The sequence below is a fragment of the Aedes albopictus genome, chromosome 2 (assembly GCF_035046485.1).
Source record: "Aedes albopictus strain Foshan chromosome 2, AalbF5, whole genome shotgun sequence".
NCBI lineage: Eukaryota > Metazoa > Arthropoda > Insecta > Diptera > Culicidae > Aedes > Aedes albopictus.
In genome coordinates, this window is record NC_085137.1 from 307,296,577 (window position 1) to 307,321,081 (window position 24,505).

Here is a 24,505-nt window from a genome sequence, read left to right on the forward strand (position 1 = left end):
TTTTTGCCCTTCAAACATTCAATCATCGTAATTGCATTTCGTCCATTTTGGCCTCTAGTCGGAACAAAATCCTCTTCTGACCCACCCGACATTGTCAACGATCATACCATGTTGAAAACACCAGTTCTCGTCCGATCACTGAAGTTAAGCAACATCGGGCGCGATTAGTACTTAGATGGGTGACCGCTTGGGAACGTCGCGTGTCGTTGGCCTTTTTGCATTTTTTTTTATTGCGCCGGAGCTGGATTCGATCTCAGGACGGCATTTTGAATCAATCATCACATGTGCTCTTTCTTCGAAAAATGGCTCTAAATGACGTTTTTTGCCCTTCAAACATTGAATCATCGTAATTGCATTTCGTCCATTTTGGCCTCTAGTCGGAACAAAATCCTCTTCTAACCCACCCGACATTGTCAACGATCATACCATGTTGAAAACACCAGTTCTCGTCCGATCACTGAAGTTAAGCAACATCGGGCGCGATTAGTACTTAGATGGGTGACCGCTTGGGAACGTCGCGTGTCGTTGGCCTTTTTGCATTTTTTTTTATTGCGCCGGAGCTGGATTCGAACCCAGGACGGCATTTTGAATCAATCATCACATGTGCTCTTTCTTCGAAAAATGCCTCTAAATGACGTTTTTTGCCCTTCAAACATTCAATCATCGTAATTGCATTTCGTCCATTTTGGCCTCTAGTCGGAACAAAATCCTCTTCTAACCCACCCGACATTGTCAACGATCATACCATGTTGAAAACACCAGTTCTCGTCCGATCACTGAAGTTAAGCAACATCGGGCGCGATTAGTACTTAGATGGGTGACCGCTTGGGAACGTCGCGTGTCGTTGGCCTTTTTGCATTTTTTTTTTATTGCGCCAGAGCTGGATTCGAACCCAGGACGGCATTTTGAATCAATCATCACATATGGTCTTTCTTCGAAAAATGCCTCTAAATGACGTTTTTTGCCCTTCAAACATTCAATCATCGTAATTGCATTTCGTCCATTTTGGCCTCTAGTCGGAACAAAATCCTCTTCTAACCCACCCGACATTGTCAACGATCATACCATGTTGAAAACACCAGTTCTCGTCCGATCACTGAAGTTAAGCAACATCGGGCGCGATTAGTACTTAGATGGGTGACCGCTTGGGAACGTCGCGTGTCGTTGGCCTTTTTGCATTTTTTTTATTGCGCCGGAGCTGGATTCGAACCCAGGACGGCATTTTGAATCAATCATCACATGTGCTCTTTCTTCGAAAAATGGCTCTAAATGACGTTTTTTGCCCTTCAAACATTCAATCATCGTAATTGCATTTCGTCCATTTTGGCCTCTAGTCGGAATAAAATCCTCTTCTAACCCACCCGACATTGTCAACGATCATACCATGTTGAAAACACCAGTTCTCGTCCGATCACTGAAGTTAAGCAACATCGGGCGCGATTAGTACTTAGATGGGTGACCGCTTGGGAACGTCGCGTGTCGTTGGCCTTTTTGCATTTTTTTTTATTGCGCCGGAGCTGGATTCGAACCCAGGACGGCATTTTGAATCAATCATCACATGTGCTCTTTCTTCGAAAAATGGCTCTAAATGACGTTTTTTGCCCTTCAAACATTCAATCATCGTAATTGCATTTCGTCCATTTTGGCCTCTAGTCGGAATAAAATCCTCTTCTAACCCACCCGACATTGTCAACGATCATACCATGTTGAAAACACCAGTTCTCGTCCGATCACTGAAGTTAAGCAACATCGGGCGCGATTAGTACTTAGATGGGTGACCGCTTGGGAACGTCGCGTGTCGTTGGCCTTTTTGCATTTTTTTTATTGCGCCGGAGCTGGATTCGAACCCAGGACGGCATTTTGAATCAATCATCACATATGCTCTTTCTTCGAAAAATGCCTCTAAATGACGTTTTTTGCCATTCAAACATTCAATCATCGTAATTGCATTTCGTCCATTTTGGCCTCTAGTCGGAATAAAATCCTCTTCTAACCCACCCGACATTGTCAACGATCATACCATGTTGAAAACACCAGTTCTCGTCCGATCACTGAAGTTAAGCAACATCGGGCGCGATTAGTACTTAGATGGGTGACCGCTTGGGAACGTCGCGTGTCGTTGGCCTTTTTGCATTTTTTTTTTATTGCGCCGGAGCTGGATTCGAACCCAGGACGGCATTTTGAATCAAACATCACATGTGCTCTTTCTTCGAAAAATGCCTCTAAATGACGTTTTTTGCCATTCAAACATTCAATCATCGTAATTGCATATTGCCCATTTTGGCCTCTAGTCGGAACAAAATCCTCTTCTGACCCACCCGACATTGTCAACGATCATACCATGTTGAAAACACCAGTTCTCGTCCGATCACTGAAGTTAAGCAACATCGGGCGCGATTAGTACTTAGATGGGTGACCGCTTGGGAACGTCGCGTGTCGTTGGCCTTTTTGCATTTTTTTTATTGCGCCGGAGCTGGATTCGAACCCAGGACGGCATTTTGAATCAAACATCACATGTGCTCTTTCTTCGAAAAATGGCTCTAAATGACGTTTTTTGCCATTCAAACATTCAATCATCGTAATTGCATTTCGTCCATTTTGGCCTCTAGTCGGAATAAAATCCTCTTCTAACCCACCCGACATTGTCAACGATCATACCATGTTGAAAACACCAGTTCTCGTCCGATCACTGAAGTTAAGCAACATCGGGCGCGATTAGTACTTAGATGGGTGACCGCTTGGGAACGTCGCGTGTCGTTGGCCTTTTTGCATTTTTTTTTTATTGCGCCGGAGCTGGATTCGAACCCAGGACGGCATTTTGAATCAATCATCACATGTGCTCTTTCTTCGAAAAATGCCTCTAAATGACGTTTTTTGCCATTCAAACATTCAATCATCGTAATTACATATTGCCCATTTTGGCCTCTAGTCGGAACAAAATCCTCTTCTGACCCACCCGACATTGTCAACGATCATACCATGTTGAAAACACCAGTTCTCGTCCGATCACTGAAGTTAAGCAACATCGGGCGCGATTAGTACTTAGATGGGTGACCGCTTGGGAACGTCGCGTGTCGTTGGCCTTTTTGCATTTTTTTTATTGCGCCGGAGCTGGATTCGAACCCAGGACGGCATTTTGAATCAATCATCACATGTGCTCTTTCTTCGAAAAATGCCTCTAAATGACGTTTTTTGCCCTTCAAACATTCAATCATCGTAATTGCATTTCGTCCATTTTGGCCTCTAGTCGGAACAAAATCCTCTTCTAACCCACCCGACATTGTCAACGATCATACCATGTTGAAAACACCAGTTCTCGTCCGATCACTGAAGTTAAGCAACATCGGGCGCGATTAGTACTTAGATGGGTGACCGCTTGGGAACGTCGCGTGTCGTTGGCCTTTTTGCATTTTTTTATTGCGCCGGAGCTGGATTCGAACCCAGGACGGCATTTTGAATCAATCATCACATGTGCTCTTTCTTCGAAAAATGGCTCTAAATGACGTTTTTTGCCCTTCAAACATTCAATCATCGTAATTGCATTTCGTCCATTTTGGCCTCTAGTCGGAATAAAATCCTCTTCTAACCCACCCGACATTGTCAACGATCATACCATGTTGAAAACACCAGTTCGTCCGATCACTGAAGTTAAGCAACATCGGGCGCGATTAGTACTTAGATGGGTGACCGCTTGGGAACGTCGCGTGTCGTTGGCCTTTTTGCATTTTTTTTTTATTGCGCCGGAGCTGGATTCGAACCCAGGACGGCATTTTGAATCAATCATCACATGTGCTCTTTCTTCGAAAAATGCCTCTAAATGACGTTTTTTGCCCTTCAAACATTCAATCATCGTAATTGCATTTCGTCCATTTTGGCCTCTAGTCGGAACAAAATCCTCTTCTAACCCACCCGACATTGTCAACGATCATACCATGTTGAAAACACCAGTTCTCGTCCGATCACTGAAGTTAAGCAACATCGGGCGCGATTAGTACTTAGATGGGTGACCGCTTGGGAACGTCGCGTGTCGTTGGCCTTTTTGCATTTTTTTTTATTGCGCCAGAGCTGGATTCGAACCCAGGACGGCTTTTTGAATCAATCATCACATATGGTCTTTCTTCGAAAAATGCCTCTAAATGACGTTTTTTGCCCTTCAAACATTCAATCATCGTAATTGCATTTCGTCCATTTTGGCCTCTAGTCGGAACAAAATCCTCTTCTGACCCACCCGACATTGTCAACGATCATACCATGTTGAAAACACCAGTTCTCGTCCGATCACTGAAGTTAAGCAACATCGGGCGCGATTAGTACTTAGATGGGTGACCGCTTGGGAACGTCGCGTGTCGTTGGCCTTTTTGCATTTTTTTTTATTGCGCCAGAGCTGGATTCGAACCCAGGACGGCATTTTGAATCAATCATCACATGTGCTCTTTCTTCGAAAAATGCCTCTAAATGACGTTTTTTGCCCTTCAAACATTCAATCATCGTAATTGCATTTCGTCCATTTTGGCCTCTAGTCGGAACAAAATCCTCTTCTAACCCACCCGACATTGTCAACGATCATACCATGTTGAAAACACCAGTTCTCGTCCGATCACTGAAGTTAAGCAACATCGGGCGCGATTAGTACTTAGATGGGTGACCGCTTGGGAACGTCGCGTGTCGTTGGCCTTTTTGCATTTTTTTTTTTATTGCGCCAGAGCTGGATTCGAACCCAGGACGGCATTTTGAATCAATCATCACATATGGTCTTTCTTCGAAAAATGCCTCTAAATGACGTTTTTTGCCCTTCAAACATTCAATCATCGTAATTGCATTTCGTCCATTTTGGCCTCTAGTCGGAACAAAATCCTCTTCTAACCCACCCGACATTGTCAACGATCATACCATGTTGAAAACACCAGTTCTCGTCCGATCACTGAAGTTAAGCAACATCGGGCGCGATTAGTACTTAGATGGGTGACCGCTTGGGAACGTCGCGTGTCGTTGGCCTTTTTGCATTTTTTTTATTGCGCCGGAGCTGGATTCGAACCCAGGACGGCATTTTGAATCAATCATCACATGTGCTCTTTCTTCGAAAAATGGCTCTAAATGACGTTTTTTGCCCTTCAAACATTCAATCATCGTAATTGCATTTCGTCCATTTTGGCCTCTAGTCGGAATAAAATCCTCTTCTAACCCACCCGACATTGTCAACGATCATACCATGTTGAAAACACCAGTTCTCGTCCGATCACTGAAGTTAAGCAACATCGGGCGCGATTAGTACTTAGATGGGTGACCGCTTGGGAACGTCGCGTGTCGTTGGCCTTTTTGCATTTTTTTTTATTGCGCCGGAGCTGGATTCGAACCCAGGACGGCATTTTGAATCAATCATCACATGTGCTCTTTCTTCGAAAAATGGCTCTAAATGACGTTTTTTGCCCTTCAAACATTCAATCATCGTAATTGCATTTCGTCCATTTTGGCCTCTAGTCGGAATAAAATCCTCTTCTAACCCACCCGACATTGTCAACGATCATACCATGTTGAAAACACCAGTTCTCGTCCGATCACTGAAGTTAAGCAACATCGGGCGCGATTAGTACTTAGATGGGTGACCGCTTGGGAACGTCGCGTGTCGTTGGCCTTTTTGCATTTTTTTTATTGCGCCGGAGCTGGATTCGAACCCAGGACGGCATTTTGAATCAAACATCACATGTGCTCTTTCTTCGAAAAATGCCTCTAAATGACGTTTTTTGCCATTCAAACATTCAATCATCGTAATTACATATTGCCCATTTTGGCCTCTAGTCGGAACAAAATCCTCTTCTGACCCACCCGACATTGTCAACGATCATACCATGTTGAAAACACCAGTTCTCGTCCGATCACTGAAGTTAAGCAACATCGGGCGCGATTAGTACTTAGATGGGTGACCGCTTGGGAACGTCGCGTGTCGTTGGCCTTTTTGCATTTTTTTTATTGCGCCGGAGCTGGATTCGAACCCAGGACGGCATTTTGAATCAATCATCACATATGCTCTTTCTTCGAAAAATGCCTCTAAATGACGTTTTTTGCCATTCAAACATTCAATCATCGTAATTGCATTTCGTCCATTTTGGCCTCTAGTCGGAATAAAATCCTCTTCTAACCCACCCGACATTGTCAACGATCATACCATGTTGAAAACACCAGTTCTCGTCCGATCACTGAAGTTAAGCAACATCGGGCGCGATTAGTACTTAGATGGGTGACCGCTTGGGAACGTCGCGTGTCGTTGGCCTTTTTGCATTTTTTTTTTATTGCGCCGGAGCTGGATTCGAACTCAGGACGGCATTTTGAATCAATCATCACATATGGTCTTTCTTCGAAAAATGCCTCTAAATGACGTTTTTTGCCCTTCAAACATTCAATCATCGTAATTGCATTTCGTCCATTTTGGCCTCTAGTCGGAACAAAATCCTCTTCTAACCCACCCGACATTGTCAACGATCATACCATGTTGAAAACACCAGTTCTCGTCCGATCACTGAAGTTAAGCAACATCGGGCGCGATTAGTACTTAGATGGGTGACCGCTTGGGAACGTCGCGTGTCGTTGGCCTTTTTGCATTTTTTTTTATTGCGCCGGAGCTGGATTCGAACTCAGAACGGCATTTTGAATCAATCATCACATGTGCTCTTTCTTCGAAAAATGCCTCTAAATGACGTTTTTTGCCCTTCAAACATTCAATCATCGTAATTGCATTTCGTCCATTTTGGCCTCTAGTCGGAACAAAATCCTCTTCTAACCCACCCGACATTGTCAACGATCATACCATGTTGAAAACACCAGTTCTCGTCCGATCACTGAAGTTAAGCAACATCGGGCGCGATTAGTACTTAGATGGGTGACCGCTTGGGAACGTCGCGTGTCGTTGGCCTTTTTGCATTTTTTTTTTATTGCGCCGGAGCTGGATTCGAACCCAGGACGGCATTTTGAATCAATCATTACATGTGTCCTTTCTTCGAAAAATGCCTCTAAATGACGTTTTTTGCCCTTCAAACATTCAATCATCGTAATTACATATTGCCCATTTTGGCCTCTAGTCGGAATAAAATCCTCTTCTAACCCACCCGACATTGTCAACGATCATACCATGTTGAAAACACCAGTTCTCGTCCGATCACTGAAGTTAAGCAACATCGGGCGCGATTAGTACTTAGATGGGTGACCGCTTGGGAACGTCGCGTGTCGTTGGCCTTTTTGCATTTTTTTTTTATTGCGCCGGAGCTGGATTCGAACTCAGGACGGCATTTTGAATCAATCATCACATATGGTCTTTCTTCGAAAAATGCCTCTAAATGACGTTTTTTGCCCTTCAAACATTCAATCATCGTAATTGCATTTCGTCCATTTTGGCCTCTAGTCGGAACAAAATCCTCTTCTGACCCACCCGACATTGTCAACGATCATACCATGTTGAAAACACCAGTTCTCGTCCGATCACTGAAGTTAAGCAACATCGGGCGCGATTAGTACTTAGATGGGTGACCGCTTGGGAACGTCGCGTGTCGTTGGCCTTTTTGCATTTTTTTTTATTGCGCCGGAGCTGGATTCGATCTCAGGACGGCATTTTGAATCAATCATCACATGTGCTCTTTCTTCGAAAAATGGCTCTAAATGACGTTTTTTGCCCTTCAAACATTGAATCATCGTAATTGCATTTCGTCCATTTTGGCCTCTAGTCGGAACAAAATCCTCTTCTAACCCACCCGACATTGTCAACGATCATACCATGTTGAAAACACCAGTTCTCGTCCGATCACTGAAGTTAAGCAACATCGGGCGCGATTAGTACTTAGATGGGTGACCGCTTGGGAACGTCGCGTGTCGTTGGCCTTTTTGCATTTTTTTTTATTGCGCCGGAGCTGGATTCGAACCCAGGACGGCATTTTGAATCAATCATCACATGTGCTCTTTCTTCGAAAAATGCCTCTAAATGACGTTTTTTGCCCTTCAAACATTCAATCATCGTAATTGCATTTCGTCCATTTTGGCCTCTAGTCGGAACAAAATCCTCTTCTAACCCACCCGACATTGTCAACGATCATACCATGTTGAAAACACCAGTTCTCGTCCGATCACTGAAGTTAAGCAACATCGGGCGCGATTAGTACTTAGATGGGTGACCGCTTGGGAACGTCGCGTGTCGTTGGCCTTTTTGCATTTTTTTTTTATTGCGCCAGAGCTGGATTCGAACCCAGGACGGCATTTTGAATCAATCATCACATATGGTCTTTCTTCGAAAAATGCCTCTAAATGACGTTTTTTGCCCTTCAAACATTCAATCATCGTAATTGCATTTCGTCCATTTTGGCCTCTAGTCGGAACAAAATCCTCTTCTAACCCACCCGACATTGTCAACGATCATACCATGTTGAAAACACCAGTTCTCGTCCGATCACTGAAGTTAAGCAACATCGGGCGCGATTAGTACTTAGATGGGTGACCGCTTGGGAACGTCGCGTGTCGTTGGCCTTTTTGCATTTTTTTTATTGCGCCGGAGCTGGATTCGAACCCAGGACGGCATTTTGAATCAATCATCACATGTGCTCTTTCTTCGAAAAATGGCTCTAAATGACGTTTTTTGCCCTTCAAACATTCAATCATCGTAATTGCATTTCGTCCATTTTGGCCTCTAGTCGGAATAAAATCCTCTTCTAACCCACCCGACATTGTCAACGATCATACCATGTTGAAAACACCAGTTCTCGTCCGATCACTGAAGTTAAGCAACATCGGGCGCGATTAGTACTTAGATGGGTGACCGCTTGGGAACGTCGCGTGTCGTTGGCCTTTTTGCATTTTTTTTATTGCGCCGGAGCTGGATTCGAACCCAGGACGGCATTTTGAATCAATCATCACATATGCTCTTTCTTCGAAAAATGCCTCTAAATGACGTTTTTTGCCATTCAAACATTCAATCATCGTAATTGCATTTCGTCCATTTTGGCCTCTAGTCGGAATAAAATCCTCTTCTAACCCACCCGACATTGTCAACGATCATACCATGTTGAAAACACCAGTTCTCGTCCGATCACTGAAGTTAAGCAACATCGGGCGCGATTAGTACTTAGATGGGTGACCGCTTGGGAACGTCGCGTGTCGTTGGCCTTTTTGCATTTTTTTTTTATTGCGCCGGAGCTGGATTCGAACCCAGGACGGCATTTTGAATCAAACATCACATGTGCTCTTTCTTCGAAAAATGCCTCTAAATGACGTTTTTTGCCATTCAAACATTCAATCATCGTAATTGCATATTGCCCATTTTGGCCTCTAGTCGGAACAAAATCCTCTTCTGACCCACCCGACATTGTCAACGATCATACCATGTTGAAAACACCAGTTCTCGTCCGATCACTGAAGTTAAGCAACATCGGGCGCGATTAGTACTTAGATGGGTGACCGCTTGGGAACGTCGCGTGTCGTTGGCCTTTTTGCATTTTTTTTTATTGCGCCGGAGCTGGATTCGAACCCAGGACGGCATTTTGAATCAAACATCACATGTGCTCTTTCTTCGAAAAATGGCTCTAAATGACGTTTTTTGCCATTCAAACATTCAATCATCGTAATTGCATTTCGTCCATTTTGGCCTCTAGTCGGAATAAAATCCTCTTCTAACCCACCCGACATTGTCAACGATCATACCATGTTGAAAACACCAGTTCTCGTCCGATCACTGAAGTTAAGCAACATCGGGCGCGATTAGTACTTAGATGGGTGACCGCTTGGGAACGTCGCGTGTCGTTGGCCTTTTTGCATTTTTTTTTTATTGCGCCGGAGCTGGATTCGAACCCAGGACGGCATTTTGAATCAATCATCACATGTGCTCTTTCTTCGAAAAATGCCTCTAAATGACGTTTTTTGCCATTCAAACATTCAATCATCGTAATTACATATTGCCCATTTTGGCCTCTAGTCGGAACAAAATCCTCTTCTGACCCACCCGACATTGTCAACGATCATACCATGTTGAAAACACCAGTTCTCGTCCGATCACTGAAGTTAAGCAACATCGGGCGCGATTAGTACTTAGATGGGTGACCGCTTGGGAACGTCGCGTGTCGTTGGCCTTTTTGCATTTTTTTTATTGCGCCGGAGCTGGATTCGAACCCAGGACGGCATTTTGAATCAATCATCACATGTGCTCTTTCTTCGAAAAATGCCTCTAAATGACGTTTTTTGCCCTTCAAACATTCAATCATCGTAATTGCATTTCGTCCATTTTGGCCTCTAGTCGGAACAAAATCCTCTTCTAACCCACCCGACATTGTCAACGATCATACCATGTTGAAAACACCAGTTCTCGTCCGATCACTGAAGTTAAGCAACATCGGGCGCGATTAGTACTTAGATGGGTGACCGCTTGGGAACGTCGCGTGTCGTTGGCCTTTTTGCATTTTTTTATTGCGCCGGAGCTGGATTCGAACCCAGGACGGCATTTTGAATCAATCATCACATGTGCTCTTTCTTCGAAAAATGGCTCTAAATGACGTTTTTTGCCCTTCAAACATTCAATCATCGTAATTGCATTTCGTCCATTTTGGCCTCTAGTCGGAATAAAATCCTCTTCTAACCCACCCGACATTGTCAACGATCATACCATGTTGAAAACACCAGTTCTCGTCCGATCACTGAAGTTAAGCAACATCGGGCGCGATTAGTACTTAGATGGGTGACCGCTTGGGAACGTCGCGTGTCGTTGGCCTTTTTGCATTTTTTTTTTATTGCGCCGGAGCTGGATTCGAACCCAGGACGGCATTTTGAATCAATCATCACATGTGCTCTTTCTTCGAAAAATGCCTCTAAATGACGTTTTTTGCCCTTCAAACATTCAATCATCGTAATTGCATTTCGTCCATTTTGGCCTCTAGTCGGAACAAAATCCTCTTCTAACCCACCCGACATTGTCAACGATCATACCATGTTGAAAACACCAGTTCTCGTCCGATCACTGAAGTTAAGCAACATCGGGCGCGATTAGTACTTAGATGGGTGACCGCTTGGGAACGTCGCGTGTCGTTGGCCTTTTTGCATTTTTTTTTTATTGCGCCAGAGCTGGATTCGAACCCAGGACGGCATTTTGAATCAATCATCACATATGGTCTTTCTTCGAAAAATGCCTCTAAATGACGTTTTTTGCCATTCAAACATTCAATCATCGTAATTGCATTTCGTCCATTTTGGCCTCTAGTCGGAATAAAATCCTCTTCTAACCCACCCGACATTGTCAACGATCATACCATGTTGAAAACACCAGTTCTCGTCCGATCACTGAAGTTAAGCAACATCGGGCGCGATTAGTACTTAGATGGGTGACCGCTTGGGAACGTCGCGTGTCGTTGGCCTTTTTGCATTTTTTTTTTATTGCGCCGGAGCTGGATTCGAACCCAGGACGGCATTTTGAATCAAACATCACATGTGCTCTTTCTTCGAAAAATGCCTCTAAATGACGTTTTTTGCCATTCAAACATTCAATCATCGTAATTGCATATTGCCCATTTTGGCCTCTAGTCGGAACAAAATCCTCTTCTGACCCACCCGACATTGTCAACGATCATACCATGTTGAAAACACCAGTTCTCGTCCGATCACTGAAGTTAAGCAACATCGGGCGCGATTAGTACTTAGATGGGTGACCGCTTGGGAACGTCGCGTGTCGTTGGCCTTTTTGCATTTTTTTTTATTGCGCCGGAGCTGGATTCGAACCCAGGACGGCATTTTGAATCAAACATCACATGTGCTCTTTCTTCGAAAAATGGCTCTAAATGACGTTTTTTGCCATTCAAACATTCAATCATCGTAATTGCATTTCGTCCATTTTGGCCTCTAGTCGGAATAAAATCCTCTTCTAACCCACCCGACATTGTCAACGATCATACCATGTTGAAAACACCAGTTCTCGTCCGATCACTGAAGTTAAGCAACATCGGGCGCGATTAGTACTTAGATGGGTGACCGCTTGGGAACGTCGCGTGTCGTTGGCCTTTTTGCATTTTTTTTTTATTGCGCCGGAGCTGGATTCGAACCCAGGACGGCATTTTGAATCAATCATCACATGTGCTCTTTCTTCGAAAAATGCCTCTAAATGACGTTTTTTGCCATTCAAACATTCAATCATCGTAATTACATATTGCCCATTTTGGCCTCTAGTCGGAACAAAATCCTCTTCTGACCCACCCGACATTGTCAACGATCATACCATGTTGAAAACACCAGTTCTCGTCCGATCACTGAAGTTAAGCAACATCGGGCGCGATTAGTACTTAGATGGGTGACCGCTTGGGAACGTCGCGTGTCGTTGGCCTTTTTGCATTTTTTTTATTGCGCCGGAGCTGGATTCGAACCCAGGACGGCATTTTGAATCAATCATCACATGTGCTCTTTCTTCGAAAAATGCCTCTAAATGACGTTTTTTGCCCTTCAAACATTCAATCATCGTAATTGCATTTCGTCCATTTTGGCCTCTAGTCGGAACAAAATCCTCTTCTAACCCACCCGACATTGTCAACGATCATACCATGTTGAAAACACCAGTTCTCGTCCGATCACTGAAGTTAAGCAACATCGGGCGCGATTAGTACTTAGATGGGTGACCGCTTGGGAACGTCGCGTGTCGTTGGCCTTTTTGCATTTTTTTATTGCGCCGGAGCTGGATTCGAACCCAGGACGGCATTTTGAATCAATCATCACATGTGCTCTTTCTTCGAAAAATGGCTCTAAATGACGTTTTTTGCCCTTCAAACATTCAATCATCGTAATTGCATTTCGTCCATTTTGGCCTCTAGTCGGAATAAAATCCTCTTCTAACCCACCCGACATTGTCAACGATCATACCATGTTGAAAACACCAGTTCTCGTCCGATCACTGAAGTTAAGCAACATCGGGCGCGATTAGTACTTAGATGGGTGACCGCTTGGGAACGTCGCGTGTCGTTGGCCTTTTTGCATTTTTTTTTATTGCGCCGGAGCTGGATTCGAACCCAGGACGGCATTTTGAATCAATCATCACATGTGCTCTTTCTTCGAAAAATGCCTCTAAATGACGTTTTTTGCCCTTCAAACATTCAATCATCGTAATTGCATTTCGTCCATTTTGGCCTCTAGTCGGAACAAAATCCTCTTCTAACCCACCCGACATTGTCAACGATCATACCATGTTGAAAACACCAGTTCTCGTCCGATCACTGAAGTTAAGCAACATCGGGCGCGATTAGTACTTAGATGGGTGACCGCTTGGGAACGTCGCGTGTCGTTGGCCTTTTTGCATTTTTTTTTTATTGCGCCAGAGCTGGATTCGAACCCAGGACGGCATTTTGAATCAATCATCACATATGGTCTTTCTTCGAAAAATGCCTCTAAATGACGTTTTTTGCCCTTCAAACATTCAATCATCGTAATTGCATTTCGTCCATTTTGGCCTCTAGTCGGAACAAAATCCTCTTCTAACCCACCCGACATTGTCAACGATCATACCATGTTGAAAACACCAGTTCTCGTCCGATCACTGAAGTTAAGCAACATCGGGCGCGATTAGTACTTAGATGGGTGACCGCTTGGGAACGTCGCGTGTCGTTGGCCTTTTTGCATTTTTTTTTTATTGCGCCGGAGCTGGATTCGAACCCAGGACGGCATTTTGAATCAATCATCACATGTGCTCTTTCTTCGAAAAATGGCTCTAAATGACGTTTTTTGCCCTTCAAACATTCAATCATCGTAATTGCATTTCGTCCATTTTGGCCTCTAGTCGGAATAAAATCCTCTTCTAACCCACCCGACATTGTCAACGATCATACCATGTTGAAAACACCAGTTCTCGTCCGATCACTGAAGTTAAGCAACATCGGGCGCGATTAGTACTTAGATGGGTGACCGCTTGGGAACGTCGCGTGTCGTTGGCCTTTTTGCATTTTTTTTATTGCGCCGGAGCTGGATTCGAACCCAGGACGGCATTTTGAATCAATCATCACATGTGCTCTTTCTTCGAAAAATGGCTCTAAATGACGTTTTTTGCCCTTCAAACATTCAATCATCGTAATTGCATTTCGTCCATTTTGGCCTCTAGTCGGAACAAAATCCTCTTCTAACCCACCCGACATTGTCAACGATCATACCATGTTGAAAACACCAGTTCTCGTCCGATCACTGAAGTTAAGCAACATCGGGCGCGATTAGTACTTAGATGGGTGACCGCTTGGGAACGTCGCGTGTCGTTGGCCTTTTTGCATTTTTTTTTATTGCGCCAGAGCTGGATTCGAACCCAGGACGGCATTTTGAATCAATCATCACATATGGTCTTTCTTCGAAAAATGCCTCTAAATGACGTTTTTTGCCCTTCAAACATTCAATCATCGTAATTGCATTTCGTCCATTTTGGCCTCTAGTCGGAACAAAATCCTCTTCTAACCCACCCGACATTGTCAACGATCATACCATGTTGAAAACACCAGTTCTCGTCCGATCACTGAAGTTAAGCAACATCGGGCGCGATTAGTACTTAGATGGGTGACCGCTTGGGAACGTCGCGTGTCGTTGGCCTTTTTGCATTTTTTTTTTATTGCGCCAGAGCTGGATTCGAACCCAGGACGGCATTTTGAATCAATCATCACATATGGTCTTTCTTCGAAAAATGCCTCTAAATGACGTTTTTTGCCCTTCAAACATTCAATCATCGTAATTGCATTTCGTCCATTTTGGCCTCTAGTCGGAACAAAATCCTCTTCTAACCCACCCGACATTGTCAACGATCATACCATGTTGAAAACACCAGTTCTCGTCCGATCACTGAAGTTAAGCAACATCGGGCGCGATTAGTACTTAGATGGGTGACCGCTTGGGAACGTCGCGTGTCGTTGGCCTTTTTGCATTTTTTTTTTATTGCGCCGGAGCTGGATTCGAACCCAGGACGGCATTTTGAATCAATCATCACATGTGCTCTTTCTTCGAAAAATGCCTCTAAATGACGTTTTTTGCCCTTCAAACATTCAATCATCGTAATTGCATTTCGTCCATTTTGGCCTCTAGTCGGAACAAAATCCTCTTCTAACCCACCCGACATTGTCAACGATCATACCATGTTGAAAACACCAGTTCTCGTCCGATCACTGAAGTTAAGCAACATCGGGCGCGATTAGTACTTAGATGGGTGACCGCTTGGGAACGTCGCGTGTCGTTGGCCTTTTTGCATTTTTTTTTTATTGCGCCAGAGCTGGATTCGAACCCAGGACGGCATTTTGAATCAATCATCACATATGGTCTTTCTTCGAAAAATGCCTCTAAATGACGTTTTTTGCCCTTCAAACATTCAATCATCGTAATTGCATTTCGTCCATTTTGGCCTCTAGTCGGAACAAAATCCTCTTCTAACCCACCCGACATTGTCAACGATCATACCATGTTGAAAACACCAGTTCTCGTCCGATCACTGAAGTTAAGCAACATCGGGCGCGATTAGTACTTAGATGGGTGACCGCTTGGGAACGTCGCGTGTCGTTGGCCTTTTTGCATTTTTTTTTATTGCGCCGGAGCTGGATTCGAACCCAGGACGGCATTTTGAATCAATCATCACATGTGCTCTTTCTTCGAAAAATGGCTCTAAATGACGTTTTTTGCCCTTCAAACATTCAATCATCGTAATTGCATTTCGTCCATTTTGGCCTCTAGTCGGAATAAAATCCTCTTCTAACCCACCCGACATTGTCAACGATCATACCATGTTGAAAACACCAGTTCTCGTCCGATCACTGAAGTTAAGCAACATCGGGCGCGATTAGTACTTAGATGGGTGACCGCTTGGGAACGTCGCGTGTCGTTGGCCTTTTTGCATTTTTTTTATTGCGCCGGAGCTGGATTCGAACCCAGGACGGCATTTTGAATCAATCATCACATGTGCTCTTTCTTCGAAAAATGGCTCTAAATGACGTTTTTTGCCCTTCAAACATTCAATCATCGTAATTGCATTTCGTCCATTTTGGCCTCTAGTCGGAACAAAATCCTCTTCTAACCCACCCGACATTGTCAACGATCATACCATGTTGAAAACACCAGTTCTCGTCCGATCACTGAAGTTAAGCAACATCGGGCGCGATTAGTACTTAGATGGGTGACCGCTTGGGAACGTCGCGTGTCGTTGGCCTTTTTGCATTTTTTTTTATTGCGCCGGAGCTGGATTCGAACCCAGGACGGCATTTTGAATCAATCATCACATGTGCTCTTTCTTCGAAAAATGGCTCTAAATGACGTTTTTTGCCCTTCAAACATTCAATCATCGTAATTGCATTTCGTCCATTTTGGCCTCTAGTCGGAACAAAATCCTCTTCTAACCCACCCGACATTGTCAACGATCATACCATGTTGAAAACACCAGTTCTCGTCCGATCACTGAAGTTAAGCAACATCGGGCGCGATTAGTACTTAGATGGGTGACCGCTTGGGAACGTCGCGTGTCGTTGGCCTTTTTGCATTTTTTTTTTATTGCGCCGGAGCTGGATTCGAACCCAGGACGGCATTTTGAATCAAACATCACATGTGCTCTTTCTTCGAAAAATGCCTCTAAATGACGTTTTTTGCCATTCAAACATTCAATCATCGTAATTACATATTGCCCATTTTGGCCTCTAGTCGGAACAAAATCCTCTTCTGACCCACCCGACATTGTCAACGATCATACCATGTTGAAAACACCAGTTCTCGTCCGATCACTGAAGTTAAGCAACATCGGGCGCGATTAGTACTTAGATGGGTGACCGCTTGGGAACGTCGCGTGTCGTTGGCCTTTTTGCATTTTTTTATTGCGCCGGAGCTGGATTCGAACCCAGGACGGCATTTTGAATCAAACATCACATGTGCTCTTTCTTCGAAAAATGCATCTAAATGACGTTTTTTGCCATTCAAACATTCAATCATCGTAATTGCATTTCGTCCATTTTGGCCTCTAGTCGGAATAAAATCCTCTTCTAACCCACCCGACATTGTCAACGATCATACCATGTTGAAAACACCAGTTCTCGTCCGATCACTGAAGTTAAGCAACATCGGGCGCGATTAGTACTTAGATGGGTGACCGCTTGGGAACGTCGCGTGTCGTTGGCCTTTTTGCATTTTTTTTATTGCGCCGGAGCTGGATTCGAACCCAGGACGGCATTTTGAATCAATCATCACATATGCTCTTTCTTCGAAAAATGCCTCTAAATGACGTTTTTTGCCATTCAAACATTCAATCATCGTAATTGCATTTCGTCCATTTTGGCCTCTAGTCGGAATAAAATCCTCTTCTAACCCACCCGACATTGTCAACGATCATACCATGTTGAAAACACCAGTTCTCGTCCGATCACTGAAGTTAAGCAACATCGGGCGCGATTAGTACTTAGATGGGTGACCGCTTGGGAACGTCGCGTGTCGTTGGCCTTTTTGCATTTTTTTTTTTATTGCGCCGGAGCTGGATTCGAACCCAGGACGGCATTTTGAATCAAACATCACATGTGCTCTTTCTTCGAAAAATGCATCTAAATGACGTTTTTTGCCATTCAAACATTCAATCATCGTAATTGCATTTCGTCCATTTTGGCCTCTAGTCGGAATAAAATCCTCTTCTAACCCACCCGACATTGTCAACGATCATACCATGTTGAAAACACCAGTTCTCGTCCGATCACTGAAGTTAAGCAACATCGGGCGCGATTAGTACTTAGATGGGTGACCGCTTGGGAACGTCGCGTGTCGTTGGCCTTTTTGCATTTTTTTTTTTATTGCGCCGGAGCTGGATTCGAACCCAGGACGGCATTTTGAATCAATCATCACATGTGCTCTTTCTTCGAAAAATGGCTCTAAATGACGTTTTTTGCCCTTCAAACATTCAATCATCGTAATTGCATTTCGTCCATTTTGGCCTCTAGTCGGAATAAAATCCTCTTCTAACCCACCCGACATTGTCAACGATCATACCATGTTGAAAACACCAGTTCTCGTCCGATCACTGAAGTTAAGCAACATCGGGCGCGATTAGTACTTAGATGGGTGACCGCTTGGGAACGTCGCGTGTCGTTGGCCTTTTTGCATTTTTTTTATTGCGCCGGAGCTGGATTCGAACCCAGGACGGCATTTTGAATCAATCATCACATGTGCTCTTTCTTCGAAAAATGGCTCTAAATGACGTTTTTTGCCCTTCAAACATTCAATCATCGTAATTGCATTTCGTCCATTTTGGCCTCTAGTCGGAACAAAATCCTCTTCTGACCCACCCGACATTGTCAACGATCATACCATGTTGAAAACACCAGTTCTCGTCCGATCACTGAAGTTAAGCAACATCGGGCGCGATTAGTACTTAGATGGGTGACCGCTTGGGAACGTCGCGTGTCGTTGGCCTTTTTGCATTTTTTTTTATTGCGCCGGAGCTGGATTCGAACCCAGGACGGCATTTTGAATCAATCATCACATATGCTCTTTCTTCGAAAAATGCCTCTAAATGACGTTTTTTGCCATTCAAACATTCAATCATCGTAATTGCATTTCGTCCATTTTGGCCTCTAGTCGGAATAAAATCCTCTTCTAACCCACCCGACATTGTCAACGATCATACCATGTTGAAAACACCAGTTCTCGTCCGATCACTGAAGTTAAGCAACATCGGGCGCGATTAGTACTTAGATGGGTGACCGCTTGGGAACGTCGCGTGTCGTTGGCCTTTTTGCATTTTTTTTTTATTGCGCCGGAGCTGGATTCGAACCCAGGACGGCATTTTGAATCAAACATCACATGTGCTCTTTCTTCGAAAAATGCATCTAAATGACGTTTTTTGCCATTCAAACATTCAATCATCGTAATTGCATTTCGTCCATTTTGGCCTCTAGTCGGAATAAAATCCTCTTCTAACCCACCCGACATTGTCAACGATCATACCATGTTGAAAACACCAGTTCTCGTCCGATCACTGAAGTTAAGCAACATCGGGCGCGATTAGTACTTAGATGGGTGACCGCTTGGGAACGTCGCGTGTCGTTGGCCTTTTTGCATTTTTTTTTATTGCGCCGGAGCTGGATTCGAACCCAGGACGGCATTTTGAATCAATCATCACATGTGCTCTTTCTTCGAAAAATGCCTCTAAATGACGTTTTTTGCCATTCAAACATTCAATCATCGTAATTACATATTGCCCATTTTGGCCTCTAGTCGGAACAAAATCCTCTTCTGACCCACCCGACATTGTCAACGATCATACCATGTTGAAAACACCAGTTCTCGTCCGATCACTGAAGTTAAGCAACATCGGGCGCGATTAGTACTTAGATGGGTGACCGCTTGGGAACGTCGCGTGTCGTTGGCCTTTTTGCATTTTTTTTTATTGCGCCGGAGCTGGATTCGAACCCAGGACGGCATTTTGAATCAATCATCACATGTGCTCTTTCTTCAAAAAATGGCTCTAAATGACGTTTTTTGCCCTTCAAACATTCAATCATCGTAATTGCATTTCGTCCATTTTGGCCTCTAGTCGGAATAAAATCCTCTTCTAACCCACCCGACATTGTCAACGATCATACCATGTTGAAAACACCAGTTCTCGTCCGATCACTGAAGTTAAGCAACATCGGGCGCGATTAGTACTTAGATGGGTGACCGCTTGGGAACGTCGCGTGTCGTTGGCCTTTTTGCATTTTTTTTATTGCGCCGGAGCTGGATTCGAACCCAGGACGGCATTTTGAATCAATCATCACATGTGCTCTTTCTTCGAAAAATGCCTCTAAATGACGTTTTTTGCCATTCAAACATTCAATCATCGTAATTACATATTGCCCATTTTGGCCTCTAGTCGGAACAAAATCCTCTTCTGACCCACCCGACATTGTCAACGATCATACCATGTTGAAAACACCAGTTCTCGTCCGATCACTGAAGTTAAGCAACATCGGGCGCGATTAGTACTTAGATGGGTGACCGCTTGGGAACGTCGCGTGTCGTTGGCCTTTTTGCATTTTTTTTTATTGCGCCGGAGCTGGATTCGAACCCAGGACGGCATTTTGAATCAATCATCACATGTGCTCTTTCTTCAAAAAATGGCTCTAAATGACGTTTTTTGCCCTTCAAACATTCAATCATCGTAATTGCATTTCGTCCATTTTGGCCTCTAGTCGGAATAAAATCCTCTTCTAACCCACCCGACATTGTCAACGATCATACCATGTTGAAAACACCAGTTCTCGTCCGATCACTGAAGTTAAGCAACATCGGGCGCGATTAGTACTTAGATGGGTGACCGCTTGGGAACGTCGCGTGTCGTTGGCCTTTTTGCATTTTTTTTTATTGCGCCGGAGCTGGATTCGAACCCAGGACGGCATTTTGAATCAATCATCACATGTGCTCTTTCTTCGAAAAATGGCTCTAAATGACGTTTTTTGCCCTTCAAACATTCAATCATCGTAATTGCATTTCGTCCATTTTGGCCTCTAGTCGGAACAAAATCCTCTTCTAACCCACCCGACATTGTCAACGATCATACCATGTTGAAAACACCAGTTCTCGTCCGATCACTGAAGTTAAGCAACATCGGGCGCGATTAGTACTTAGATGGGTGACCGCTTGGGAACGTCGCGTGTCGTTGGCCTTTTTGCATTTTTTTTTTATTGCGCCAGAGCTGGATTCGAACCCAGGACGGCATTTTGAATCAATCATCACATATGGTCTTTCTTCGAAAAATGCCTCTAAATGACGTTTTTTGCCCTTCAAACATTCAATCATCGTAATTGCATTTCGTCCATTTTGGCCTCTAGTCGGAACAAAATCCTCTTCTAACCCACCCGACATTGTCAACGATCATACCATGTTGAAAACACCAGTTCTCGTCCGATCACTGAAGTTAAGCAACATCGGGCGCGATTAGTACTTAGATGGGTGACCGCTTGGGAACGTCGCGTGTCGTTGGCCTTTTTGCATTTTTTTTATTGCGCCGGAGCTGGATTCGAACCCAGGACGGCATTTTGAATCAATCATCACATGTGCTCTTTCTTCGAAAAATGGCTCTAAATGACGTTTTTTGCCCTTCAAACATTCAATCATCGTAATTGCATTTCGTCCATTTTGGCCTCTAGTCGGAATAAAATCCTCTTCTAACCCACCCGACATTGTCAACGATCATACCATGTTGAAAACACCAGTTCTCGTCCGATCACTGAAGTTAAGCAACATCGGGCGCGATTAGTACTTAGATGGGTGACCGCTTGGGAACGTCGCGTGTCGTTGGCCTTTTTGCATTTTTTTTTATTGCGCCGGAGCTGGATTCGAACCCAGGACGGCATTTTGAATCAATCATCACATGTGCTCTTTCTTCGAAAAATGGCTCTAAATGACGTTTTTTGCCCTTCAAACATTCAATCATCGTAATTGCATTTCGTCCATTTTGGCCTCTAGTCGGAATAAAATCCTCTTCTAACCCACCCGACATTGTCAACGATCATACCATGTTGAAAACACCAGTTCTCGTCCGATCACTGAAGTTAAGCAACATCGGGCGCGATTAGTACTTAGATGGGTGACCGCTTGGGAACGTCGCGTGTCGTTGGCCTTTTTGCATTTTTTTTTATTGCGCCGGAGCTGGATTCGAACCCAGGACGGCATTTTGAATCAAACATCACATGTGCTCTTTCTTCGAAAAATGCCTCTAAATGACGTTTTTTGCCATTCAAACATTCAATCATCGTAATTACATATTGCCCATTTTGGCCTCTAGTCGGAACAAAATCCTCTTCTAACCCACCCGACATTGTCAACGATCATACCATGTTGAAAACACCAGTTCTCGTCCGATCACTGAAGTTAAGCAACATCGGGCGCGATTAGTACTTAGATGGGTGACCGCTTGGGAACGTCGCGTGTCGTTGGCCTTTTTGCATTTTTTTTTTATTGCGCCGGAGCTGGATTCGAACCCAGGACGGCATTTTGAATCAATCATTACATGTGTCCTTTCTTCGAAAAATGCCTCTAAATGACGTTTTTTGCCCTTCAAACATTCAATCATCGTAATTACATATTGCCCATTTTGGCCTCTAGTCGGAATAAAATCCTCTTCTAACCCACCCGACATTGTCAACGATCATACCATGTTGAAAACACCAGTTCTCGTCCGATCACTGAAGTTAAGCAACATCGGGCGCGATTAGTACTTAGATGGGTGACCGCTTGGGAACGTCGCGTGTCGTTGGCCTTTTTGCATTTTTTTTTTATTGCGCCGGAGCTGGATTCGAACTCAGGACGGCATTTTGAATCAATCATCACATATGGTCTTTCTTCGAAAAATGCCTCTAAATGACGTTTTTTGCCCTTCAAACATTCAATCATCGTAATTGCATTTCGTCCATTTTGGCCTCTAGTCGGAACAAAATCCTCTTCTGACCCACCCGACATTGTCAACGATCATACCATGTTGAAAACACCAGTTCTCGTCCGATCACTGAAGTTAAGCAACATCGGGCGCGATTAGTACTTAGATGGGTGACCGCTTGGGAACGTCGCGTGTCGTTGGCCTTTTTGCATTTTTTTTTATTGCGCCGGAGCTGGATTCGATCTCAGGACGGCATTTTGAATCAATCATCACATGTGCTCTTTCTTCGAAAAATGGCTCTAAATGACGTTTTTTGCCCTTCAAACATTGAATCATCGTAATTGCATTTCGTCCATTTTGGCCTCTAGTCGGAACAAAATCCTCTTCTAACCCACCCGACATTGTCAACGATCATACCATGTTGAAAACACCAGTTCTCGTCCGATCACTGAAGTTAAGCAACATCGGGCGCGATTAGTACTTAGATGGGTGACCGCTTGGGAACGTCGCGTGTCGTTGGCCTTTTTGCATTTTTTTTTATTGCGCCGGAGCTGGATTCGAACCCAGGACGGCATTTTGAATCAATCATCACATGTGCTCTTTCTTCGAAAAATGCCTCTAAATGACGTTTTTTGCCCTTCAAACATTCAATCATCGTAATTGCATTTCGTCCATTTTGGCCTCTAGTCGGAACAAAATCCTCTTCTAACCCACCCGACATTGTCAACGATCATACCATGTTGAAAACACCAGTTCTCGTCCGATCACTGAAGTTAAGCAACATCGGGCGCGATTAGTACTTAGATGGGTGACCGCTTGGGAACGTCGCGTGTCGTTGGCCTTTTTGCATTTTTTTTTTATTGCGCCAGAGCTGGATTCGAACCCAGGACGGCATTTTGAATCAATCATCACATATGGTCTTTCTTCGAAAAATGCCTCTAAATGACGTTTTTTGCCCTTCAAACATTCAATCATCGTAATTGCATTTCGTCCATTTTGGCCTCTAGTCGGAACAAAATCCTCTTCTAACCCACCCGACATTGTCAACGATCATACCATGTTGAAAACACCAGTTCTCGTCCGATCACTGAAGTTAAGCAACATCGGGCGCGATTAGTACTTAGATGGGTGACCGCTTGGGAACGTCGCGTGTCGTTGGCCTTTTTGCATTTTTTTTATTGCGCCGGAGCTGGATTCGAACCCAGGACGGCATTTTGAATCAATCATCACATGTGCTCTTTCTTCGAAAAATGGCTCTAAATGACGTTTTTTGCCCTTCAAACATTCAATCATCGTAATTGCATTTCGTCCATTTTGGCCTCTAGTCGGAATAAAATCCTCTTCTAACCCACCCGACATTGTCAACGATCATACCATGTTGAAAACACCAGTTCTCGTCCGATCACTGAAGTTAAGCAACATCGGGCGCGATTAGTACTTAGATGGGTGACCGCTTGGGAACGTCGCGTGTCGTTGGCCTTTTTGCATTTTTTTTTATTGCGCCGGAGCTGGATTCGGTCTTTTTTTACACGGTTTTTTTTTACACGGTTTTTTTTTACACGGCTTTTTTTACACGGTTTCGCGAATTAACACGGTTTTTTTTTACACGGATTCGCGAATTAACACGGTTTTTTCAATTTTCTCGCGCTAAGTGTCTAGAAGGGAACTTTTACTATAAGGAAGAAATGGGATTTATGGGAAAGGGTTGCAAGGGAGTTGAAAAGTGGTATGAGGTGAAGGCGGATGATGATGTAAGAGGTCTGCAGGAAAGGGATGTGTGGGGGGTCTGTTTCTTGAAGAAGGGGGGGGGGGGTTAATATATGGGGGGCTAGGAGGGGTTAAATGGGGGGTTTCCTAAAGGTGATTTTTGGAGTATGGTTCAGCGTCCTACAGGTCCATGGAGCATAGTTCTGAAGAGAAGTAATTTTATTCAAGGATATTCTAGGGCATCCAAGAACTTCCGCGAATAAAGGCCTTAAGATCTATAAGCGTAATGGATGGGTTGTAGTCACATTACTGATACGGTGCAACATCCTAAAGGTCCTCAGAGCAAAGTTCTGAAGAGACGTAGTTTTTAAAGATATTCTAGGACCTCCTAGAACTTCCGAGAGTTCAGGCCTGAAAATCTACGAGCGTAATCAATTAATTGTTTCTATATTATTG

At 44.0% G+C, this 24,505-nt stretch overlaps 75 non-coding genes across 75 annotated transcripts; all 75 read left to right on the plus strand.

The window, feature by feature from the left end:
- Positions 1-93: 93 nt before the first annotated feature.
- On the plus strand, positions 94-212 carry LOC134289337 (5S ribosomal RNA). Its single transcript, XR_009998500.1, has one exon. It is a non-coding gene; the product is annotated as a 5S ribosomal RNA (ribosomal RNA).
- Positions 213-412: 200 nt separating this feature from the next.
- On the plus strand, positions 413-531 carry LOC134289338 (5S ribosomal RNA). The gene has a single exon (XR_009998501.1). It is a non-coding gene; the product is annotated as a 5S ribosomal RNA (ribosomal RNA).
- A 200-nt stretch (positions 532-731) lies between these two features.
- Positions 732-850, plus strand: LOC134289104 (5S ribosomal RNA). Its single transcript, XR_009998275.1, has one exon. It is a non-coding gene; the product is annotated as a 5S ribosomal RNA (ribosomal RNA).
- Positions 851-1,051: 201 nt separating this feature from the next.
- LOC134289105 (5S ribosomal RNA) lies at positions 1,052-1,170 on the plus strand. Its single transcript, XR_009998276.1, has one exon. It is a non-coding gene; the product is annotated as a 5S ribosomal RNA (ribosomal RNA).
- Positions 1,171-1,369: 199 nt separating this feature from the next.
- Positions 1,370-1,488, plus strand: LOC134289106 (5S ribosomal RNA). Its single transcript, XR_009998277.1, has one exon. It is a non-coding gene; the product is annotated as a 5S ribosomal RNA (ribosomal RNA).
- Positions 1,489-1,688: 200 nt separating this feature from the next.
- Positions 1,689-1,807, plus strand: LOC134289107 (5S ribosomal RNA). Its single transcript, XR_009998278.1, has one exon. It is a non-coding gene; the product is annotated as a 5S ribosomal RNA (ribosomal RNA).
- Positions 1,808-2,006: 199 nt separating this feature from the next.
- LOC134289108 (5S ribosomal RNA) lies at positions 2,007-2,125 on the plus strand. The gene has a single exon (XR_009998279.1). It is a non-coding gene; the product is annotated as a 5S ribosomal RNA (ribosomal RNA).
- A 201-nt stretch (positions 2,126-2,326) lies between these two features.
- On the plus strand, positions 2,327-2,445 carry LOC134289110 (5S ribosomal RNA). Its single transcript, XR_009998281.1, has one exon. It is a non-coding gene; the product is annotated as a 5S ribosomal RNA (ribosomal RNA).
- Positions 2,446-2,644: 199 nt separating this feature from the next.
- On the plus strand, positions 2,645-2,763 carry LOC134289111 (5S ribosomal RNA). Its single transcript, XR_009998282.1, has one exon. It is a non-coding gene; the product is annotated as a 5S ribosomal RNA (ribosomal RNA).
- Positions 2,764-2,964: 201 nt separating this feature from the next.
- On the plus strand, positions 2,965-3,083 carry LOC134289112 (5S ribosomal RNA). Its single transcript, XR_009998283.1, has one exon. It is a non-coding gene; the product is annotated as a 5S ribosomal RNA (ribosomal RNA).
- Positions 3,084-3,282: 199 nt separating this feature from the next.
- LOC134289113 (5S ribosomal RNA) lies at positions 3,283-3,401 on the plus strand. Its single transcript, XR_009998284.1, has one exon. It is a non-coding gene; the product is annotated as a 5S ribosomal RNA (ribosomal RNA).
- Positions 3,402-3,599: 198 nt separating this feature from the next.
- On the plus strand, positions 3,600-3,716 carry LOC134289308 (5S ribosomal RNA). The gene has a single exon (XR_009998468.1). It is a non-coding gene; the product is annotated as a 5S ribosomal RNA (ribosomal RNA).
- Positions 3,717-3,917: 201 nt separating this feature from the next.
- On the plus strand, positions 3,918-4,036 carry LOC134289114 (5S ribosomal RNA). The gene has a single exon (XR_009998285.1). It is a non-coding gene; the product is annotated as a 5S ribosomal RNA (ribosomal RNA).
- A 200-nt stretch (positions 4,037-4,236) lies between these two features.
- LOC134289115 (5S ribosomal RNA) lies at positions 4,237-4,355 on the plus strand. The gene has a single exon (XR_009998286.1). It is a non-coding gene; the product is annotated as a 5S ribosomal RNA (ribosomal RNA).
- Positions 4,356-4,555: 200 nt separating this feature from the next.
- LOC134289116 (5S ribosomal RNA) lies at positions 4,556-4,674 on the plus strand. Its single transcript, XR_009998287.1, has one exon. It is a non-coding gene; the product is annotated as a 5S ribosomal RNA (ribosomal RNA).
- Positions 4,675-4,876: 202 nt separating this feature from the next.
- LOC134289118 (5S ribosomal RNA) lies at positions 4,877-4,995 on the plus strand. Its single transcript, XR_009998288.1, has one exon. It is a non-coding gene; the product is annotated as a 5S ribosomal RNA (ribosomal RNA).
- A 199-nt stretch (positions 4,996-5,194) lies between these two features.
- On the plus strand, positions 5,195-5,313 carry LOC134289119 (5S ribosomal RNA). Its single transcript, XR_009998289.1, has one exon. It is a non-coding gene; the product is annotated as a 5S ribosomal RNA (ribosomal RNA).
- A 200-nt stretch (positions 5,314-5,513) lies between these two features.
- On the plus strand, positions 5,514-5,632 carry LOC134289120 (5S ribosomal RNA). Its single transcript, XR_009998290.1, has one exon. It is a non-coding gene; the product is annotated as a 5S ribosomal RNA (ribosomal RNA).
- A 199-nt stretch (positions 5,633-5,831) lies between these two features.
- LOC134289122 (5S ribosomal RNA) lies at positions 5,832-5,950 on the plus strand. Its single transcript, XR_009998292.1, has one exon. It is a non-coding gene; the product is annotated as a 5S ribosomal RNA (ribosomal RNA).
- Positions 5,951-6,149: 199 nt separating this feature from the next.
- On the plus strand, positions 6,150-6,268 carry LOC134289123 (5S ribosomal RNA). The gene has a single exon (XR_009998293.1). It is a non-coding gene; the product is annotated as a 5S ribosomal RNA (ribosomal RNA).
- A 201-nt stretch (positions 6,269-6,469) lies between these two features.
- On the plus strand, positions 6,470-6,588 carry LOC134289124 (5S ribosomal RNA). The gene has a single exon (XR_009998294.1). It is a non-coding gene; the product is annotated as a 5S ribosomal RNA (ribosomal RNA).
- Positions 6,589-6,788: 200 nt separating this feature from the next.
- LOC134289125 (5S ribosomal RNA) lies at positions 6,789-6,907 on the plus strand. The gene has a single exon (XR_009998295.1). It is a non-coding gene; the product is annotated as a 5S ribosomal RNA (ribosomal RNA).
- Positions 6,908-7,108: 201 nt separating this feature from the next.
- On the plus strand, positions 7,109-7,227 carry LOC134289126 (5S ribosomal RNA). Its single transcript, XR_009998296.1, has one exon. It is a non-coding gene; the product is annotated as a 5S ribosomal RNA (ribosomal RNA).
- Positions 7,228-7,428: 201 nt separating this feature from the next.
- On the plus strand, positions 7,429-7,547 carry LOC134289127 (5S ribosomal RNA). The gene has a single exon (XR_009998297.1). It is a non-coding gene; the product is annotated as a 5S ribosomal RNA (ribosomal RNA).
- Positions 7,548-7,747: 200 nt separating this feature from the next.
- LOC134289128 (5S ribosomal RNA) lies at positions 7,748-7,866 on the plus strand. Its single transcript, XR_009998298.1, has one exon. It is a non-coding gene; the product is annotated as a 5S ribosomal RNA (ribosomal RNA).
- Positions 7,867-8,066: 200 nt separating this feature from the next.
- On the plus strand, positions 8,067-8,185 carry LOC134289129 (5S ribosomal RNA). The gene has a single exon (XR_009998299.1). It is a non-coding gene; the product is annotated as a 5S ribosomal RNA (ribosomal RNA).
- A 201-nt stretch (positions 8,186-8,386) lies between these two features.
- LOC134289130 (5S ribosomal RNA) lies at positions 8,387-8,505 on the plus strand. Its single transcript, XR_009998300.1, has one exon. It is a non-coding gene; the product is annotated as a 5S ribosomal RNA (ribosomal RNA).
- Positions 8,506-8,704: 199 nt separating this feature from the next.
- On the plus strand, positions 8,705-8,823 carry LOC134289131 (5S ribosomal RNA). Its single transcript, XR_009998301.1, has one exon. It is a non-coding gene; the product is annotated as a 5S ribosomal RNA (ribosomal RNA).
- Positions 8,824-9,022: 199 nt separating this feature from the next.
- On the plus strand, positions 9,023-9,141 carry LOC134289133 (5S ribosomal RNA). Its single transcript, XR_009998303.1, has one exon. It is a non-coding gene; the product is annotated as a 5S ribosomal RNA (ribosomal RNA).
- Positions 9,142-9,342: 201 nt separating this feature from the next.
- LOC134289134 (5S ribosomal RNA) lies at positions 9,343-9,461 on the plus strand. The gene has a single exon (XR_009998304.1). It is a non-coding gene; the product is annotated as a 5S ribosomal RNA (ribosomal RNA).
- Positions 9,462-9,661: 200 nt separating this feature from the next.
- Positions 9,662-9,780, plus strand: LOC134289135 (5S ribosomal RNA). The gene has a single exon (XR_009998305.1). It is a non-coding gene; the product is annotated as a 5S ribosomal RNA (ribosomal RNA).
- Positions 9,781-9,981: 201 nt separating this feature from the next.
- Positions 9,982-10,100, plus strand: LOC134289136 (5S ribosomal RNA). The gene has a single exon (XR_009998306.1). It is a non-coding gene; the product is annotated as a 5S ribosomal RNA (ribosomal RNA).
- Positions 10,101-10,299: 199 nt separating this feature from the next.
- On the plus strand, positions 10,300-10,418 carry LOC134289137 (5S ribosomal RNA). Its single transcript, XR_009998307.1, has one exon. It is a non-coding gene; the product is annotated as a 5S ribosomal RNA (ribosomal RNA).
- Positions 10,419-10,616: 198 nt separating this feature from the next.
- Positions 10,617-10,735, plus strand: LOC134289138 (5S ribosomal RNA). The gene has a single exon (XR_009998308.1). It is a non-coding gene; the product is annotated as a 5S ribosomal RNA (ribosomal RNA).
- Positions 10,736-10,936: 201 nt separating this feature from the next.
- Positions 10,937-11,055, plus strand: LOC134289139 (5S ribosomal RNA). Its single transcript, XR_009998309.1, has one exon. It is a non-coding gene; the product is annotated as a 5S ribosomal RNA (ribosomal RNA).
- Positions 11,056-11,256: 201 nt separating this feature from the next.
- On the plus strand, positions 11,257-11,375 carry LOC134289140 (5S ribosomal RNA). Its single transcript, XR_009998310.1, has one exon. It is a non-coding gene; the product is annotated as a 5S ribosomal RNA (ribosomal RNA).
- Positions 11,376-11,576: 201 nt separating this feature from the next.
- On the plus strand, positions 11,577-11,695 carry LOC134289141 (5S ribosomal RNA). The gene has a single exon (XR_009998311.1). It is a non-coding gene; the product is annotated as a 5S ribosomal RNA (ribosomal RNA).
- A 200-nt stretch (positions 11,696-11,895) lies between these two features.
- Positions 11,896-12,014, plus strand: LOC134289142 (5S ribosomal RNA). The gene has a single exon (XR_009998312.1). It is a non-coding gene; the product is annotated as a 5S ribosomal RNA (ribosomal RNA).
- Positions 12,015-12,215: 201 nt separating this feature from the next.
- LOC134289144 (5S ribosomal RNA) lies at positions 12,216-12,334 on the plus strand. Its single transcript, XR_009998314.1, has one exon. It is a non-coding gene; the product is annotated as a 5S ribosomal RNA (ribosomal RNA).
- Positions 12,335-12,533: 199 nt separating this feature from the next.
- Positions 12,534-12,652, plus strand: LOC134289145 (5S ribosomal RNA). The gene has a single exon (XR_009998315.1). It is a non-coding gene; the product is annotated as a 5S ribosomal RNA (ribosomal RNA).
- Positions 12,653-12,850: 198 nt separating this feature from the next.
- Positions 12,851-12,969, plus strand: LOC134289146 (5S ribosomal RNA). Its single transcript, XR_009998316.1, has one exon. It is a non-coding gene; the product is annotated as a 5S ribosomal RNA (ribosomal RNA).
- A 200-nt stretch (positions 12,970-13,169) lies between these two features.
- On the plus strand, positions 13,170-13,288 carry LOC134289147 (5S ribosomal RNA). The gene has a single exon (XR_009998317.1). It is a non-coding gene; the product is annotated as a 5S ribosomal RNA (ribosomal RNA).
- Positions 13,289-13,489: 201 nt separating this feature from the next.
- LOC134289148 (5S ribosomal RNA) lies at positions 13,490-13,608 on the plus strand. Its single transcript, XR_009998318.1, has one exon. It is a non-coding gene; the product is annotated as a 5S ribosomal RNA (ribosomal RNA).
- Positions 13,609-13,809: 201 nt separating this feature from the next.
- Positions 13,810-13,928, plus strand: LOC134289149 (5S ribosomal RNA). Its single transcript, XR_009998319.1, has one exon. It is a non-coding gene; the product is annotated as a 5S ribosomal RNA (ribosomal RNA).
- Positions 13,929-14,127: 199 nt separating this feature from the next.
- LOC134289150 (5S ribosomal RNA) lies at positions 14,128-14,246 on the plus strand. Its single transcript, XR_009998320.1, has one exon. It is a non-coding gene; the product is annotated as a 5S ribosomal RNA (ribosomal RNA).
- A 200-nt stretch (positions 14,247-14,446) lies between these two features.
- On the plus strand, positions 14,447-14,565 carry LOC134289151 (5S ribosomal RNA). Its single transcript, XR_009998321.1, has one exon. It is a non-coding gene; the product is annotated as a 5S ribosomal RNA (ribosomal RNA).
- Positions 14,566-14,766: 201 nt separating this feature from the next.
- LOC134289152 (5S ribosomal RNA) lies at positions 14,767-14,885 on the plus strand. The gene has a single exon (XR_009998322.1). It is a non-coding gene; the product is annotated as a 5S ribosomal RNA (ribosomal RNA).
- Positions 14,886-15,086: 201 nt separating this feature from the next.
- LOC134289153 (5S ribosomal RNA) lies at positions 15,087-15,205 on the plus strand. The gene has a single exon (XR_009998323.1). It is a non-coding gene; the product is annotated as a 5S ribosomal RNA (ribosomal RNA).
- A 201-nt stretch (positions 15,206-15,406) lies between these two features.
- Positions 15,407-15,525, plus strand: LOC134289155 (5S ribosomal RNA). The gene has a single exon (XR_009998325.1). It is a non-coding gene; the product is annotated as a 5S ribosomal RNA (ribosomal RNA).
- Positions 15,526-15,725: 200 nt separating this feature from the next.
- LOC134289156 (5S ribosomal RNA) lies at positions 15,726-15,844 on the plus strand. Its single transcript, XR_009998326.1, has one exon. It is a non-coding gene; the product is annotated as a 5S ribosomal RNA (ribosomal RNA).
- Positions 15,845-16,043: 199 nt separating this feature from the next.
- On the plus strand, positions 16,044-16,162 carry LOC134289157 (5S ribosomal RNA). The gene has a single exon (XR_009998327.1). It is a non-coding gene; the product is annotated as a 5S ribosomal RNA (ribosomal RNA).
- Positions 16,163-16,362: 200 nt separating this feature from the next.
- On the plus strand, positions 16,363-16,481 carry LOC134289158 (5S ribosomal RNA). Its single transcript, XR_009998328.1, has one exon. It is a non-coding gene; the product is annotated as a 5S ribosomal RNA (ribosomal RNA).
- Positions 16,482-16,682: 201 nt separating this feature from the next.
- LOC134289159 (5S ribosomal RNA) lies at positions 16,683-16,801 on the plus strand. The gene has a single exon (XR_009998329.1). It is a non-coding gene; the product is annotated as a 5S ribosomal RNA (ribosomal RNA).
- A 198-nt stretch (positions 16,802-16,999) lies between these two features.
- LOC134289160 (5S ribosomal RNA) lies at positions 17,000-17,118 on the plus strand. Its single transcript, XR_009998330.1, has one exon. It is a non-coding gene; the product is annotated as a 5S ribosomal RNA (ribosomal RNA).
- Positions 17,119-17,317: 199 nt separating this feature from the next.
- On the plus strand, positions 17,318-17,436 carry LOC134289161 (5S ribosomal RNA). The gene has a single exon (XR_009998331.1). It is a non-coding gene; the product is annotated as a 5S ribosomal RNA (ribosomal RNA).
- Positions 17,437-17,638: 202 nt separating this feature from the next.
- Positions 17,639-17,757, plus strand: LOC134289162 (5S ribosomal RNA). Its single transcript, XR_009998332.1, has one exon. It is a non-coding gene; the product is annotated as a 5S ribosomal RNA (ribosomal RNA).
- A 202-nt stretch (positions 17,758-17,959) lies between these two features.
- On the plus strand, positions 17,960-18,078 carry LOC134289164 (5S ribosomal RNA). The gene has a single exon (XR_009998333.1). It is a non-coding gene; the product is annotated as a 5S ribosomal RNA (ribosomal RNA).
- A 199-nt stretch (positions 18,079-18,277) lies between these two features.
- On the plus strand, positions 18,278-18,396 carry LOC134289165 (5S ribosomal RNA). Its single transcript, XR_009998334.1, has one exon. It is a non-coding gene; the product is annotated as a 5S ribosomal RNA (ribosomal RNA).
- Positions 18,397-18,596: 200 nt separating this feature from the next.
- Positions 18,597-18,715, plus strand: LOC134289167 (5S ribosomal RNA). Its single transcript, XR_009998336.1, has one exon. It is a non-coding gene; the product is annotated as a 5S ribosomal RNA (ribosomal RNA).
- A 201-nt stretch (positions 18,716-18,916) lies between these two features.
- Positions 18,917-19,035, plus strand: LOC134289168 (5S ribosomal RNA). Its single transcript, XR_009998337.1, has one exon. It is a non-coding gene; the product is annotated as a 5S ribosomal RNA (ribosomal RNA).
- Positions 19,036-19,235: 200 nt separating this feature from the next.
- Positions 19,236-19,354, plus strand: LOC134289169 (5S ribosomal RNA). Its single transcript, XR_009998338.1, has one exon. It is a non-coding gene; the product is annotated as a 5S ribosomal RNA (ribosomal RNA).
- Positions 19,355-19,554: 200 nt separating this feature from the next.
- LOC134289170 (5S ribosomal RNA) lies at positions 19,555-19,673 on the plus strand. Its single transcript, XR_009998339.1, has one exon. It is a non-coding gene; the product is annotated as a 5S ribosomal RNA (ribosomal RNA).
- A 199-nt stretch (positions 19,674-19,872) lies between these two features.
- LOC134289171 (5S ribosomal RNA) lies at positions 19,873-19,991 on the plus strand. Its single transcript, XR_009998340.1, has one exon. It is a non-coding gene; the product is annotated as a 5S ribosomal RNA (ribosomal RNA).
- Positions 19,992-20,191: 200 nt separating this feature from the next.
- Positions 20,192-20,310, plus strand: LOC134289172 (5S ribosomal RNA). Its single transcript, XR_009998341.1, has one exon. It is a non-coding gene; the product is annotated as a 5S ribosomal RNA (ribosomal RNA).
- A 200-nt stretch (positions 20,311-20,510) lies between these two features.
- Positions 20,511-20,629, plus strand: LOC134289173 (5S ribosomal RNA). The gene has a single exon (XR_009998342.1). It is a non-coding gene; the product is annotated as a 5S ribosomal RNA (ribosomal RNA).
- Positions 20,630-20,830: 201 nt separating this feature from the next.
- On the plus strand, positions 20,831-20,949 carry LOC134289174 (5S ribosomal RNA). Its single transcript, XR_009998343.1, has one exon. It is a non-coding gene; the product is annotated as a 5S ribosomal RNA (ribosomal RNA).
- A 199-nt stretch (positions 20,950-21,148) lies between these two features.
- Positions 21,149-21,267, plus strand: LOC134289175 (5S ribosomal RNA). Its single transcript, XR_009998344.1, has one exon. It is a non-coding gene; the product is annotated as a 5S ribosomal RNA (ribosomal RNA).
- Positions 21,268-21,467: 200 nt separating this feature from the next.
- On the plus strand, positions 21,468-21,586 carry LOC134289176 (5S ribosomal RNA). Its single transcript, XR_009998345.1, has one exon. It is a non-coding gene; the product is annotated as a 5S ribosomal RNA (ribosomal RNA).
- A 200-nt stretch (positions 21,587-21,786) lies between these two features.
- On the plus strand, positions 21,787-21,905 carry LOC134289178 (5S ribosomal RNA). Its single transcript, XR_009998347.1, has one exon. It is a non-coding gene; the product is annotated as a 5S ribosomal RNA (ribosomal RNA).
- Positions 21,906-22,106: 201 nt separating this feature from the next.
- LOC134289180 (5S ribosomal RNA) lies at positions 22,107-22,225 on the plus strand. Its single transcript, XR_009998348.1, has one exon. It is a non-coding gene; the product is annotated as a 5S ribosomal RNA (ribosomal RNA).
- Positions 22,226-22,426: 201 nt separating this feature from the next.
- On the plus strand, positions 22,427-22,545 carry LOC134289181 (5S ribosomal RNA). The gene has a single exon (XR_009998349.1). It is a non-coding gene; the product is annotated as a 5S ribosomal RNA (ribosomal RNA).
- A 200-nt stretch (positions 22,546-22,745) lies between these two features.
- Positions 22,746-22,864, plus strand: LOC134289182 (5S ribosomal RNA). The gene has a single exon (XR_009998350.1). It is a non-coding gene; the product is annotated as a 5S ribosomal RNA (ribosomal RNA).
- A 200-nt stretch (positions 22,865-23,064) lies between these two features.
- LOC134289183 (5S ribosomal RNA) lies at positions 23,065-23,183 on the plus strand. Its single transcript, XR_009998351.1, has one exon. It is a non-coding gene; the product is annotated as a 5S ribosomal RNA (ribosomal RNA).
- A 201-nt stretch (positions 23,184-23,384) lies between these two features.
- Positions 23,385-23,503, plus strand: LOC134289184 (5S ribosomal RNA). The gene has a single exon (XR_009998352.1). It is a non-coding gene; the product is annotated as a 5S ribosomal RNA (ribosomal RNA).
- A 199-nt stretch (positions 23,504-23,702) lies between these two features.
- On the plus strand, positions 23,703-23,821 carry LOC134289185 (5S ribosomal RNA). The gene has a single exon (XR_009998353.1). It is a non-coding gene; the product is annotated as a 5S ribosomal RNA (ribosomal RNA).
- Positions 23,822-24,505: the final 684 nt, after the last annotated feature.